Raw genomic sequence first — 14,605 nt, 5'->3', positions numbered from 1 at the left:
ACTTCCCAGCGGCACATTCTGTTGAGCAATCCTGCACTGAGATCGGGGAGCAGGCAGGAGCGGGTGCAGAGCTCTAAGAGCAGTGGTTTATCCTGCTCTCTGGGGGCAGCTGTTTCCTGAGGGATGCGGTGAAGCCCACAGCAATCACAGCAACGTCACGGCGCCAGAAGGAGCCAGGAGAACTGAGAATCGACCCCACATCTCAGTGCCTCCTCCCTCGGTGGCTTGTCCCACTCAGGTTGGTGGCAGGACTCTGCCCACTTGAGGCTCTCAGAGACCTAGAAAGACAGTGCAGGCCATCACGCCAGAGTGGGGAGTAAATGCACAGAACCTCAGCTGGCCCTTCAAGCTCCAGGAAGTGACACTTCGCTTCCTCTTACTTTCACTGCCCACAGCAAGTCACAAGGCCATCTGATCTTCAGATAGCAAAAATGCAACCCTACCCTGTGCATGGGAGAGAGAGAGCCGCAGAGCTGCCACATGCAACTGCCACATGCACGTTATTTATTATGGATGGAGCTGGGGGGGGGGGGTTGGAGAGCATCCAGGACAGACCTAAGGGAAGGACAGAGCCTGGAGCTAATAAAAAAGGGGGAAGGGCTTCCCTGGTGGCACAGTGCTTAAGAATCCGCCTGCCAATGCAGGGGACACGGGTTCGAGCCCCGGTCCGAGAAGATCCCCACATGCCATGGAGCAACTAAGCCCGTGCGCCACAACTACTGAGCCTGCACTCCAGAGTCCACGAGCCACAACTACTGAGCCTGCGCTCTAGAGCCCACGAGCCACAACTACTGAGCCCGTGTGCCACAACTACTAAAGCCCGCGTGCCTAGAGACCATGTTCTGCAACAAGAGAAACCACCGCAATGAGAAGCCCGCGCACTGCAACAGAGTAGCCCCCGCTCGCTGCAACTAGAGAAAGCCCGCATGCAGCAACGAAGACCCAACACAGCCAAAAATAAACAAATAAATAAATTTTAAAAAAAGCGGGGAGGCTGTCAGAGGAAACAGCATGGGCAAAGGGTGGAATATCCACGTTCCTGATTTATCTGGGGAAACAATGGGCAGTCCTGTGGTCAGAACACAAGGTGTGTGTCAGATCAGAGGATGGTGAGGGACAAGGCTTGAAAGATTAGAATGTGAATGCCATGCTGCAGGACTTGAATTGCATCATTACTTGTATTATATTTTTAAAAAAACCAAAACAGCAAAAGAAAAGCTAGGTTTTGAGCACCCACTCTGGGCATTAAATGTTCCCTATGCACCACCACATTTAATCCTGACAAATCAGAATTAAAAACAGAATATATTGGGTTCTTAGGTTTTTTTAGTCAACAGTTATTTCTTGGGAACAGATTAAACATTAAATAAGTGTATGAAAAAATCCATAATTAAAAATCACAGAGTATGTGAGGTTTAGAGAGACGATTACCTTGCCCAAAGGGATACTGTGATGTAGCAACATGGATGGGCCGAGATCTCATCTATGTTTAAGTGTCCTGCACTCAAACACTAATACGGTAAATCATGGGGCTCCATGGGACATTCTTCCCCAAGGGACAGGGCAGGGACCTGATTATATTTGTGTTTTGCAAAGATTGTTTGGGTCAGGGCTGGAGAAATTAACATAGAGAAATACTGCAGATGCAAATGGTTGTAAAAGTTATGGAGCTGGGGAGGGAAAGAAAAGCATAACCCGGAGAATACAGGATTTGTATTTCAGCTGAAGACAGAAATAAGAGATGTTATGAAGCGGAGCAGGATCCATTGCCAATTGCAAGATACAAACATAAATGTAATAGTTGCTCAAAGGCAAGAGGGATCAATTCAGGATGACCGTATTCGATTAATTGGCCTCTTCCACAGTTTCAAATGTCTGTGGCCTTAGTTTCTCCTTCTGTAATGCTGGCCTGTGGGCAAATTTTTGGCTAATGGGACCTACTGGGGAATCTTCTGCAGGCTTTTGAGAAAGGTTTCCTTCCCCGATTAAAAGAGTTCCCCAACCTTCCTCCCTTCCTATGTTAGAGCAAAGGGATGAGCGAGGCTGCTGGGGGCACCATGGGCTTCTCACCACCTGGAAAGGGATCAGGAAGGCAATACACAGCTAGAGCCTTAGCAACGTTCTTGATCTGCTTTTCACACAAAATCAGGCTTACCAGCAAGAAGAGCTAATGATCACTACTAAGTGCTGCATTATACACACTTCCTTGGTACCAGACTCTCAAATCAGTGTTTCACATATGTTATCAAACGTGATTCTAGCAGCAAAAAGTCCATGAAGAAGTATAATTCCATTTAACAAGGCAACCAACGCTGGGAACAGCGTTTTCCCCGATGTCAAACACCTCAGATAATACACTACCTTCTGGAGCAGGGGCAGTTCTTTTTTGTGACCTCCAAAGTGCTCTGGCCCCAAGGATGCTCCCACCTGGCTGAACAACTGAGGAGGACCGACCTGTCCCCCAAGAAAAGGTCAGTTCCTCTGATGTGTGGTGTGGAAAGCGCTTAAAGATCAGAAGGGAGGGAACCATTTCACAGGGAGATATAGGGGCAGGAGTGATGCCACCCTGAAACTCTCTCTAATAAGAGTCCATGTTTAATGAATGGAAATGTAAAACTAAACCCAAAATAACAGACCCACCCCTCGCAGCAAGAGGAGGACCAAGAGGGGCACAGTGGCTGTTCCCTCCACACAATGTCACTGGGTTCCCTTGGGTTCAGTTGTCATCTAGGACTTTATGCTGTTACAGAGCAGGGGGAAAGGTTCCAGTTTCTCTATTTCCATCACGTTCCACATTCTTTACAGTTTCACCACTACAGTTCTTGCGTCTGTCCCTCAAGGTCATAGGTATTAAGCTGGGGTCCTGAGAAGCCTTGGGAGAGGGAGTGGCATTTACTTAAATGACTGCATCGGGACGGGATTTAACCAGGGACTTACTGTTACAAGATGTCACTGCACTTCCCTGGGCTTCAAATCCTGTCTTCTTACAATCCTTTTCTGCCCTGCTTCTCTCCCTTCTCTTCTCTTCCCTCCCTCTTCCCCAGGTTCTTGCTCCCTCCCTTTCTCTCTCTGTACTTTGTGTCTTCCCCTAACAGTAATACCTTTTCTACACTACTGCTTCTAAGCTATTGGCCCAGAAAATGAAATAATAAGATTTGTACGGATTATATAAATTAAGACTAAAGAAACAAAGGGCAAAAGACTCAGAGAGTCTCCCAGGAATATGATGCATGAGATTCAGTCCATGGTCTCTGTGACATGACATTGAGTTTGCAATCTCAAGGTCTACACTGCTTTCTTTTGTCGTCTTATTAATAACATTTTTTAAAAAGCTGACTATGAGCCAGGCACCATGTAAATGCTTGACACTACTTATTTGGTTTAATGTGCACTAAGCAATCCTCTGTTATAATTTTAATTATGCCCATTTTGAAGATGAGGAGACTGAGGCTTAGGGAGGGGAAGTAACACCTCCTACTGCATGGCCAAGAAGTAGCAAAGTAGAACTAACCAGATCTCTCTGGCTGATTAAGACTACATCCTCACCACCATGCCGCTTTGCCTTCTTTCTGGTCCATATTCTGTATAAACATAATGCTAGTAAGCAGCTCAGGTTAAATGAGGAGTTAGTAATATCAGATGCAACAGAAACTGATTATTTTGGCATGAGCAGTATCTCACTATAGAAGAAAGCATTAAATTCTGCTTGGGAAAAGTCTACCGGCAGCCAAAGTCTTGTTTATTGAGTTCCCCAGCAGGTTATTACCTGAAATGGAAACACATTTTCACGGCCATCCTCAGAACAACATATTCCAGCAGTCCTGGGGAGATCTCGGACTCAATTCATAACTTGAGTTCATCTACTTGGGAGGAGCGGGTCTGAAAGGCCCTCTCACTGTTTTATGAGCTTTGGATTCATCTGATGAGGGAGAAATTGCAGGTGTGAGTTTTCAAAGCACAAAGTATTCCTTCAGTGTACTCAGTGGAACCCTTGTATGTGCCTCTAGTTCCAACTCCAGCCCTGCAGTAAATGAGCTCGGAGCAATATTGTTGAATAATGTGCTGTGTTAGCAGACTGAATGCTCCCCTGGTAGCCTCGTGGGATTAAAATACCTTCTTCCCAAAGGGTATTGGGAATAATCTGGTGCATGCATGGGAGATATCCGACTAACTTATTAAATGCACTCAGAGATCTGACTTGTCCACAATTCTTCTGCTTCTTTTAGCAAACAAGTAAGCTTGCCTTGGTTTAATCTGTTGCTATGCTCATCAGAGAAAACAGCCCTTCCTGCTCTCCTTGGATCCCTGGCTAAGTCATTTCACCTCCAAACTACTGTATTCTCCTCTCTGTAACTGCCTCCAGCTCTAGAACGTTCACCAAAGGCATCACCCAGAACTGTCACTGCAAGAATAGAGATGCTTAATAAAATATAGGACTTCCGGTTAAATTTAAATTTCAGAAAAAACAATCAATCGTGTCTTAATATTGAGTATCTGGGATATACCTATACTAAAACAGTATATGCTGTTTATCTGAAATTAAAATTTAACTGGGTGTCCTGTATTTTTATTTGTTAAATCAGGCAACTCTGCATAAGAAGAACATAAGTTTTCTTGAGCACTACGCTAGGCATTTGATATGGGCAATCTCTTTTTTTTTTTTTTTTTAAATGTTAGTGTTCTTATTTCTTTTTTTTTTTTTAATTTTTTTTTTTTTTATAGCTACTTTATTTATTTATTTTTGGCTGTGTTGGGTCTTCGGTTCGTGCGAGGGCTTTCTCTGGTTACGGCAAGTGGGGGCCACTCTTCATCGCGGTGCGGGGACCGCTCTTCATCGCGGTGCGCGGGCCTTTCACTATCGCGGCCCCTCCCGTTGCGGGGCACAGGCTCCAGACGCGCAGGCTCAGTAGTTGTGGCTCACGGGCCCAGCTGCTCCGTGGCATGTGGGATCTTCCCAGACCAGGGCTCGAACCCGTGTCCCCTGCATTAGCAGGCAGATTCTCAACCACTGCGCCACCAGGGAAGCCCTGGGCAATCTCTTTTAATCCTCATTAGAATGTTGAAAAATCTGAGACCCAGAAAAACTGTCTATTTCTCAGGGTGATACAATCAGTAAGGAGGGGATCAGAAATGCCAACAGACATGACTTCAAACGCGATGCTGTTTCCACCTCAAGAATAACTCCGAAATCTAATCCCAGAAGCCTGTAATTGACACCTTTTCTGTCCTTCCTATCCGGGACACTGCGAAAAATCTGGTTGAAGACGTAATTTACATCAAGTGCAAGTGAGTTTTCCAGAGACAGTGCCAGCCTGCTTTCACTCCATGCCACTTGAGTATGTATTTTTCCGAGCACAGCTAGAAGAGCATGCCTTTTCATTTCAGCTGCATCTGCAATCACCTTTCTCCCACTGTATTTTAACTGCTGATGCAGGACTCTGATTTACTCTCCTAAACTAAAGAGTGAAGACATTTACATAAAGCAACCCTATTGCAGGGTGTACCTAATCTGCAGAATTCTAGGGGAAATTCAACAAGACACAAAACGCATCTCAGAAAGTGCTGAAATGGAAGTTCTTAACGAATCAAAGGAGACGTGAATGTTTGAAATCTAAATATATTTCTCCGCTTATAGAAAACTCAGTCCTCCAGGGGTTTAACCAATCTCCACCTTGAGCGATCTGCTCACTGCAGGCGGAGAAGCACAGCCCTGGATCCAGGGTCTGCTGCCTTCGTTCTGAGGATCTAAGGAAAGTCGCTTCACTTCTGGACCTTGGTTTCCTTAAATACAAAATGAAGATGCTAAGAGCTCCCTGTCTCCCTTGAAGGACTGGGTACAGAAGAAAAAGGAGACAGTGGGTATTAACGTACTAGATGGAAGTAAAGAGTTATCATTTTCACTCTTTTTTTCCGTCCTTTTTAATCATTTTCATTCTTTTCATGCCAGAGTGCTTTGGAGCTGCCAGGATCTAATCAGGGAAGGGTTTGTGTTTAGCATGTCAGCTCTTCACCTGGGCTGACCACACTGGGAATCCCTAAAACCGACAAATGAGATCGCACCTAGGGCTTGGGGCCATATTTTGATTATCTTGTATCATCATCGTTCTTTGGCTTTTCTCTGCAAGCCTCTCTCTTTCCCCCATGAAGCCTTTCCTAATTCCCCCAGGCAGAAATGTTGCATCTTGTTTCTTTTCTGAGCAACTACTTGAAACCAGACACACTGTTCTGGAAGCTGGTGGGAGAAACAAGCCTGCACCTCCAGATGCCTGCTCACACAGGGTGCATATTCTGATGGGGGCGTGAGAGATAGTGAGCAAGTGAACCAATGAAGTAATGAGAGGACTCCAGATAAACATTATGGCTACAAAACCATGCTGTGGGAGAGAGTACTGCAATGAAAGAAATAAATAGGTTGATTGTAAAGGTGTTCTCAAGGACAGGCTTACCTGATGACACAGGCAAAGGCTCAAACAGGATGCATTTCTCAGCTCATATGTGAAAAAAAAAAATGCTAATTTATCTGACTGCCATACTAAACTGTAAGTTCCTCAAGAACAAGAACTATTTTTTTAATTTTCTGCAGAACTGCCCTGGCAACAACAGTCACTATTAATGGCTGGGCCGACTGGGGAGAGGGTGTACTAGAGTTTCAAAAATCTTAGAACAGATTTTTTAAATACTTTGTTTTCTTGACACAAAATGAAATTTGGTAATAACACAAAATGTCATGGCCAGGTAAAAAAAGCTTTAAAAAAATCTTTACTGATGATGGGGTCCAGGATTCAAACAGGTTGAGAAGCACAGACCTAAATTGTTCCTGACACATATCAGATGCTCCATTAAAAAGATGCTGAATGCCAGCATTCTGAATGTCAAAACTCAATAGTTATGACACCCTTTCCACCCTCCTTGTTCACTTTAGCCATCTACTCTTTTGCTATCATTTATTCATGTCTTCCATGCTGGTCTACAATTTCCTTGAGGACTGTCCCTTGATTGGTTTTGTCTGTTAGTGGATTCTAGCACCTAATCCAGCGCCCGGCACCTGCTGGACACTCAATGAATGGGCTCAATAGTTGATTTCATTAAAATTAAGAAAACAGTCTGTTATTAGGGGTTTACCCACAATAGCAACTCCCAGAATATAATCCAGGGTCCAAATTCCCACACCCCAAAATCTTTTATTTCCGACAGTGAAACTTGACTTTGGTTATGCTGAGTCAGAGACTGAACTTGGAGATTCCTGCCCCCGCTGCGGAAGGTTTTACCCCAGCACCTTTACACTTCCTCTGATTTATTTTTATTCTTAGCACATCTCGATCTAATCTAGGATAGATTGTCCTTACCCATCTTGCTTTTTACCTGTCTCTTCCACTAGAAGACAAGCAGAAGGGCAAGGCTTTCCCTCTGTTTTATTCCCTACTGTGTCACCAGTGAGAAGAACAACTCTTGGTACATGATTGGAACTCAATAAACATATGTTAAAGGGATAAATGCAATTGGTGTAACTGCTTATAGGACAAGGAAAAGGAATACCGCAAACACAAATTCTGTAGACATGAAATTTAACTCACTGGAGCACTGTCTACTCTACACTCCCAGCGTACCCTTGCCTCAATACTCCCAAGAACTGATTTTACTTAGCCTCATATTCCAACCAATTTCTTTTCTATCCCTGGAACCCAGAGGCCCTAAATTGGAGGCCTGTGGGATATAGATGAGGAGGCCTACCTATAGGATTGTTTTGAATTAGCAGCTGGTACTTAAAAGTCAGTAGATTCTACATAAAATTGTGAACTTGCAGCCTATCTTGGAAAAAAAAAAATCAGATGTGGCAAGACAGGGCCTGAGGTCCCAACTTGTGTGCTGGGTCAGAGCTGCAGCCCCCCACCCCCCTTACCCTGATTGTTCCCAGGCCTGTGTTGCTCAGGCTGTTCCTTGCCTGGCTGCTGAAGGCATTTGAGTGAGCGACCCCTGCTGGAAAGTTACCAAAAAGCATGTAACATGGAAAAAAAAAAAAAAAAGAAAGAAAGAAAAGAAAAGATGCCCACTGGGATCTATTTCAGTTATGTTTACGCTATTTCTTGGAAGAATAATGTATTCATTTTTCTAGAACTCTGGTGGTATCACATAACAACTGACAAACTATGGCCCAGTAAATATTATTCTAACGGCCTGAAAAAGCTATGAGCTTAATTCCCTGTGGGTAGAGGAAGCTGAGAATGCTTCATGCCAGAGGCAGGCCTGAAGACAAACTGTGAACGGCTGAGCATCAGCTGGTTACAATTCTGGCTAAATCAAACAGAGAAAGAATTTACTTGAAGACTATGAGTTACCTCTAGGAATTAATGAGAAGCTGAAAAGCCAGGCTTGGAAATGAAAAGGAATGGAGGGAACCTGGCACCAGGGAGCGTCAGGATAATGCCATAGGAATGGCATCCCTGGGACATCCTGTGACATTGAGGCTGCCGCTGACACCATTTGATTCATGACCCACGGTCATAAATAAACGCTCAATTGTCCTTTTGTCCTTTAGTTAGTCCCTCGAGATTCCAAGTCTCAGGTGAGCCCCAGTTCAAGGCACAGAGATGTGGACACAGAGGAAGAGCCCCACCCCCCCCATGGAAAAGTCCCTCCATGAGGGGAGGGTGGTACCCCCTGAATAAGAAGGGTGTTTGGTTGCTGGGAAGCTTCCAAGATGCAGAAGTCCACTATGGATTAGGAGGAGATTTTAAGTGATGATGGGAGAAAGAGGGCAACACAGGCAGTACAGCGGAATGGAATGAGAACAGACAGACCTGAACTCCAATCTGGAATCCTTTGTACCCTCAGAAAATTAATTAACTTCTCTAATCAGCAGATTCCAAATCTTTAAAACAGAAATGATGCCATCTGCCTGGGTACAGCACGGGGTTGCTGTGAAGATTCAGTTCAATCGTTCATTCACTCACTTCGAAAATACTTATCGAGCATGTATTAGCCACTTAGCTAGGTCCTGGGGACAAATTTTGAACACCAAAATGCAATAGAGAGACACTTTATGCTGATGACAGAGGTAGACAAGGGAAACCCAGGTCATCTCCTGAAACTGATCATGTATCACTTTTCCCCAACTGATACACTCATCTGCAAGTTCCTCCTTTTTTGGTTAATCAATATCAGGGCCCTTCCTGAAACATATATTTCCTGAAGACATACGAAATGCATTAAGCTAAAAAAAAAAAAAAAAAAAAAACTCAAAAATTTAACTCTGGTTCTACAAACAAGAAACTAATTGTTCTCAAAAGCCAGGAGCCCTGATGCTGGTGAATTTCAGGTGGCTTAATCACAAGGAGATCGTGGTCCATTATATGAAATCCTCTCCCTCATTTAATGTTTAGCATATGTAATTCACACAGACATTCACAAACTATAATTAAATTTAGCATTAAAATAGACCAAATGAAATTGGCAGGAAAAGCAAATTAAGTAACCTTGTGCATTTTTCACCAGTGTCTGAGAACTGCCCAAATGCTCTTCACGTACATTTCTCTCTTTCTCATAATCTTTCAGTCTCTATTTTGCAGAGGAAAAATCTGAGGCTCAGAGAGTAAAAAATAATTTGCTTAGGGTCCTGGGCAAGAAGCTGGCTCCAAATTCAGCTAGCACTCTTGCCATTCCCCACTGGAAAACGCTGGCCTTGCTAAGAAGCACTGGGTCATTAGTGAGGTTGAAGGAAGATACTTACATCAAAGTGATGGGGAAAAACCCAGATCTTTTCCAACACCAGCTGGAAAGTTACTGCATTTCCCACAGAGCAGCTAGAAGGTTGCTACTCTCCAAAGTTGCTACAGGCCTTTACTCCTCCAAGACTGTCTCTCACACAAGGACCCTGGCTTAGAAGCGTGCCCTGGAACCTGGATTCTCAGCTGTGACCCTGAAAACAGGCTCAGTTCCATCAGGACATCATTACCTTTTACTGTCCCTCTCTCCAAACTGGCCTCAATAGAGAGAACATGACTCTGTACTCCCTGTGGGTATGGGCCACCCTGGGTAGATGCCCTGTTCTGGGAAAGGCACTGTTTACCCATCAAGCAATTTTACATCAGCCAGTCCACATCCCTAGCCCCTTTCTATTCGCCATCAAATTTTAGTTCAAGATAAGAAAAGCTTCCACTTTGTGTTTCCCTTCAAGGAGCACTCCAGACTTTTCCAGTAAGAGGATTTCTTCTTTTCATAACAAAAGTGCATCCCCAATTATATGGTGGAGTCCAAGTGTTCCTGAACATCTGCAAAATGGAGGACTTGAAATTTCACACAAAGCACACCACAACACAGCTAAGAACCATGGACTTTTCCTGATGCCCTTTGCAAGTTCAAGGTAGCACTTTCTCACCAGTTTCCCGAGCAAAGAATTTCCCATCTTAAAGCTACGGTGCCCTGAACAGCCCGCAGCTTCAGCCTGGATCTCTAGCCCGGAAACACCGCTCAAGATGCCTCCGTAAGGGATCCTCACTGGATGTTAACCTCCGTAATTAACTGCTTCGACTTAAGAGTGCTTAGTCACGAAGTTGCTGATCCCAGTCAAACTCGGCTGAAAGAGTTAGAAAGGACCCGCTGAAGCCCTGAAAAGCTCCTTGAGAAGCTGATCTTTCTCTGCCTAGCGCTGGAGAAACCTTATGTAACACAATGGTCCATTTCAATGTTACTTCTACAATCCTATGGGAGGGGGGAAAAAAAATCTAAGCACTGGAAACACAAAGAGTAACGTGGGGATTTGTAGCAGAAGCGTCCATCTCCTGGAATTTCACTGGGTCACGCTTATTCGAATCGCACCCATTCGTTACTGAGAAAGCGGAAGGCAACAATAACTCCGAACGCCGAAGAATGGGCTTCAGAAATGCAGGGAGGCAGAAGTTGGGTTATCTCCCCCTCCTTTTTCTTTTAACATGAAATTCCTGAAATTAACACTTGAGTGGAACTTGGTAATTACATTTCAACAAAATAAGGTAAGATTTTGCAGCAAGGCGAGAACGCCCGTGTAGGACCCAAAGGATCCTGCATGTAAAAGGGCTGTGGCCACTAAAGTCGGTCAAGCACCTGCGCCCGGGCCCTAAGGAACTCTCCGGGGATCGGCTCCCGCAGCGAGCGGCGGGCGGAGCAGCCGAGCCGCTGGTGCCGGGGCTTCGAGAGCTCAGGCTGCAGAAGGAGGAGTGGGGCGCACTCCATCCTCATCCCTTGGCTGCTCCGCGCGGCTGCTCCCTCTAGCAGGGGACCGCTTCGGGGAGCGCAGCGAGAAGACAGTAGATTTGGAGTCGCCTCCCCAGAATACCCCCAAAAGCATCTCTGTACAAGTAGTGGATAAAAATAGCCGGCGGACAACGCTGGGGGGAGGAGCGAGACTCGCGCAAGACAAGGAACGGATACAACTGGTCCTGCAAAGTGGAGGGCGGAGGAAGAGGGATGCAATCCCCTCCCGAGAGAGGGGCCTGGGAGTGCGAGGAAGCGTGGACTCCCGCCCGGCGGAGGGGATGAGATGGAAGACTCACAGAGCCGGCAAACGTCCGCGGAGCAGAGCACACCTCACACCCCGCGCGCTGCATCCCAGCTCTTGCCCCCGCTCGCTTCTCCATCCCTTTTTTTTTTTTTTTTTTGCCGGCTCAGGAAGCGGCCCTCCGGCTCCCGGCACAGAAGGGGGAGCAGCGCGCGGTCGGCCGCCTGGCTCGGAGGGCGCACCTGGAGACACCAGGCTCCGCGAGTGTGCCCCTGGTTCTGAGCCGGGTTCTACGCGTTCCCACCGCGGGTTGGCGCCCCTCCTCCCCTCACCTTCATCTGCCGTCACCACCCAAGGTGCTCGAAATAGAAACAGATGCAGGGGAAAAAAAAAAAAAAAAAGAGTAGAAAGTAACACGAAAAATCAGAACCGTGCATAATCGGCATTAGGGGAAAAGGGTACGTAACTGTCTGTCGCCTCGACCTCTCTGCTCCCGGGCGTCCCCGCCCCTCGCGAAACGCCCCATCTCCGCTCCGCTCCAAAAGCAAACCACACCAAGGTTTCCCCACCCTGGACGCTCCCTCAACAGACTGACTTTTTGCTGACTGTATCCGCGCCCCAAGTTCTCAGCCAGAGTGGTACCCGGGCTCCGCTGCGATTTGCGCTCCTGCTACCCCTCACGGTCGGTCCTAGAGATAAGCCTCGGGCAGGAGCGAACCTCCTGACTCCGCTAGGGAGTAAGGGGGAAAAAAGAATCCAATCCACCAAATCAGAAACCCGGATACCTGCCTGTAAAAACCAGTCCCTGAAGACTTGCACAGCTGAGGGACCAAGTCAGGAGGTTAGGAGGATGGGAAAACCTCTGGCCTCTCCTTCCTTTTTCCCCCAATGTACAGTCCACTTGCTCTAGCCTCAACTCACCTTGGGCTCTGCTCTTGCCCTAAGTCCGGGCTGCCAGGTCAGGGCACCTCGACGGCCCCTGCTCTCGCCAGTCCCCAGACTGACGGCCCTCGCCTCGCGCGCTCCTCACTCACCTGAGCCGCGCCACCTTCCAGCCGGTCTGGCGCCCGAAGTCGGCTCTCGGGCTTGGCCATGGGCAGCGCCGTGGAGCACCGGCGGCCGGCGGAGCGAGCCTCGGGACGACCTGGGCAGGCGGGTGAGGCACGGGCGCAGGCACCCACTGAGACCTGGCAGTGGCGGAGGTTCGTGGCTGCCCGCGAGCCGAGGACTTTGCAGGCGCGAGGCTAGGCTATCAGACCCGAGGAGGGGAGGAGCAGGAGGAGGAGCCGGAGAGGGAGGAGGGGACGGAGGAGGCCGGGTGCTGAGGGAGAGCGCGTCGGGCAGAGGAGGATCGCGAGCGCCCACTGCTGCCTGGCCCGCTCGGGTGCTGCCCCGAGTCGGGTCCGCTCGGTGACCGGCTAGCTACTTAGCGCTCGGGGCGGCGGGGCTGGGCTGAGGACTCCCGCCGATAGGTATTGAAAGAGTCAGTCCCGCCCACCTGACACGGCAGTTCCTCGGGTTTTAGTCCCAGGAGGCTGGGGGAGTGGGGATGGGGGCTTGGGGAGGGGACCAGCGCTACCGGGAGGGTGGGGCCTGTTGTGGGTTGGGTGACTCTGCCGTCGCTGCAGACCTGGGAAGTCCTGTCTACTCCGTCACTCTTGCTAGGGAAAGGTAGGTCCGAACCCCGAGCCCGCATCTTCCTCCACTTTCCAGCCTTGCAAGGTCCCCAGCACCTGCGCTCCTCCCACGTGCGTCAGCACCGCCGGTTTCCTTCCCGGCAGGTGCCCACTTTAGGCGTCGGCGCTCCCTGCTCCGCCCAGGAAGCAGTGGGAGCCATCATCACACACCGCAGCCCAAGCGGGACGCCAGTGGCGGGGCACCCCGGGCCGGGATCAGCGCGAGGAGCCGGCTCCCGAGCGCTCCGTGTCGCCATTGAACACGCCCTCCAGCTTCGGTTTCGCGTCCGCGAGCGGGTGCCGGTTCACCCGGGGAGCGCAGAGCGTTTAGCTCTGCCTTTGCTAGTGCACCAGGATTGCAAATGTCAGCTCTGAAATTAAGCAGGTCTCCCTGCCCCCTACCCCGCGTTCCTGTAGCTGGGAAGTTTTGTGTGAGAACTAGACCGGCCTTCAGTTCAATTTCAGATTTAAGATTTCCAGGGGCCTGGAGTTGGAATCTCCTTGGGGAAGCTGGGCTTCCTGCCTAGCCGAGCCAAAGCAAGTCGCCCTCAAAGGCAGATCGGCAAACACGTAAAAAGAAAAAAAAAAGAAAAAAGCAAAGAAAGAAAAATGCCAGATGAGCGTCAAAGTAATTTATTTTAGATGAAATTTCAGCAGCTCTTCCATATCTTAAATATTGGAAGATAAATACTTGGAAGAATTCGAATTTGTCCATTAAGTTTAAAAAAATCTTTCATTTACTTTGCTTAGATTAAAAATACTCTCCCATCTAAGTAATGAATGCTGTAGGAAATTGACCCCTTTCTCACGTACTGTTACCCAGTGCCCTTTCACAATAGAAAACAAGATAACGACCAACATTATCTGGCTGTCTAATAAAGCTCGTAGCATCTGGGAGGCCAAGGCCAAGTCTTATTTTGGAAAATAAGCTTTTAGGGGTTTTAATGACCCTGGTTACTTCTTTGAGCCAGACTAATTTTGACATGCCTATTTTAGGTTGAAAAAAAAAAGAGGAAAAGAAAAAAAGAAAAAGAAAAAATATATATATATATATATTTATGTTTTAAAAAGTCACTTTAATCAGACTTGTGGTTAGGGGCTGGGATTGGAGGAAGGTGGTCAAAAAGTACACACTTCCAGTTATAAGATAAATAAGTACCAGAGGTATAATGTACAACGTGATGACTATAGTTAACACTGCTGTATGGCATATAGGAAAGTTGCGAATAGAGTAAATCCTAAGAGTTCTCATCACAAAGTGAATTTTTTCTTTCATTCATTTCTTCTTTCCTTACTTTTTATCGTGTGTATATGAGAAAATGGATGTTAGCTGAACCTATTGTCATAATCATTTCACAATATATGTAAATCAAACCATCAGGCTGTATGCCTTAAACTTACACAGTGATGTATGTCAAACTTATACAATGATGTATGTCAATTATTTCTCAGTAAA

The 14,605-nt window shown here is 47.1% G+C and overlaps 1 protein-coding gene across 1 annotated transcript in view; it reads right to left on the bottom strand.

The window, feature by feature from the left end:
- Nucleotides 1-12,696, bottom strand: part of HS3ST1 (heparan sulfate-glucosamine 3-sulfotransferase 1) — a 29,996-nt gene extending 17,300 nt beyond the window's left edge. Inside the window, exon 1 of the mRNA XM_007167311.3 lies at nucleotides 12,508-12,696. The gene's annotated coding sequence lies outside the window, so the exon portion shown is untranslated. The remainder of the gene's footprint in view (nucleotides 1-12,507) is intronic.
- Between the last annotated feature and the right edge of the window lie 1,909 nt (nucleotides 12,697-14,605).

This window comes from Balaenoptera acutorostrata, chromosome 5 (genome assembly GCF_949987535.1).
Source record: "Balaenoptera acutorostrata chromosome 5, mBalAcu1.1, whole genome shotgun sequence".
NCBI classification, from domain to species: domain Eukaryota; kingdom Metazoa; phylum Chordata; class Mammalia; order Artiodactyla; family Balaenopteridae; genus Balaenoptera; species Balaenoptera acutorostrata.
Note: the sequence above shows the minus strand (reverse complement) of the source record. Positions and strands in the feature narration are given on the sequence as shown.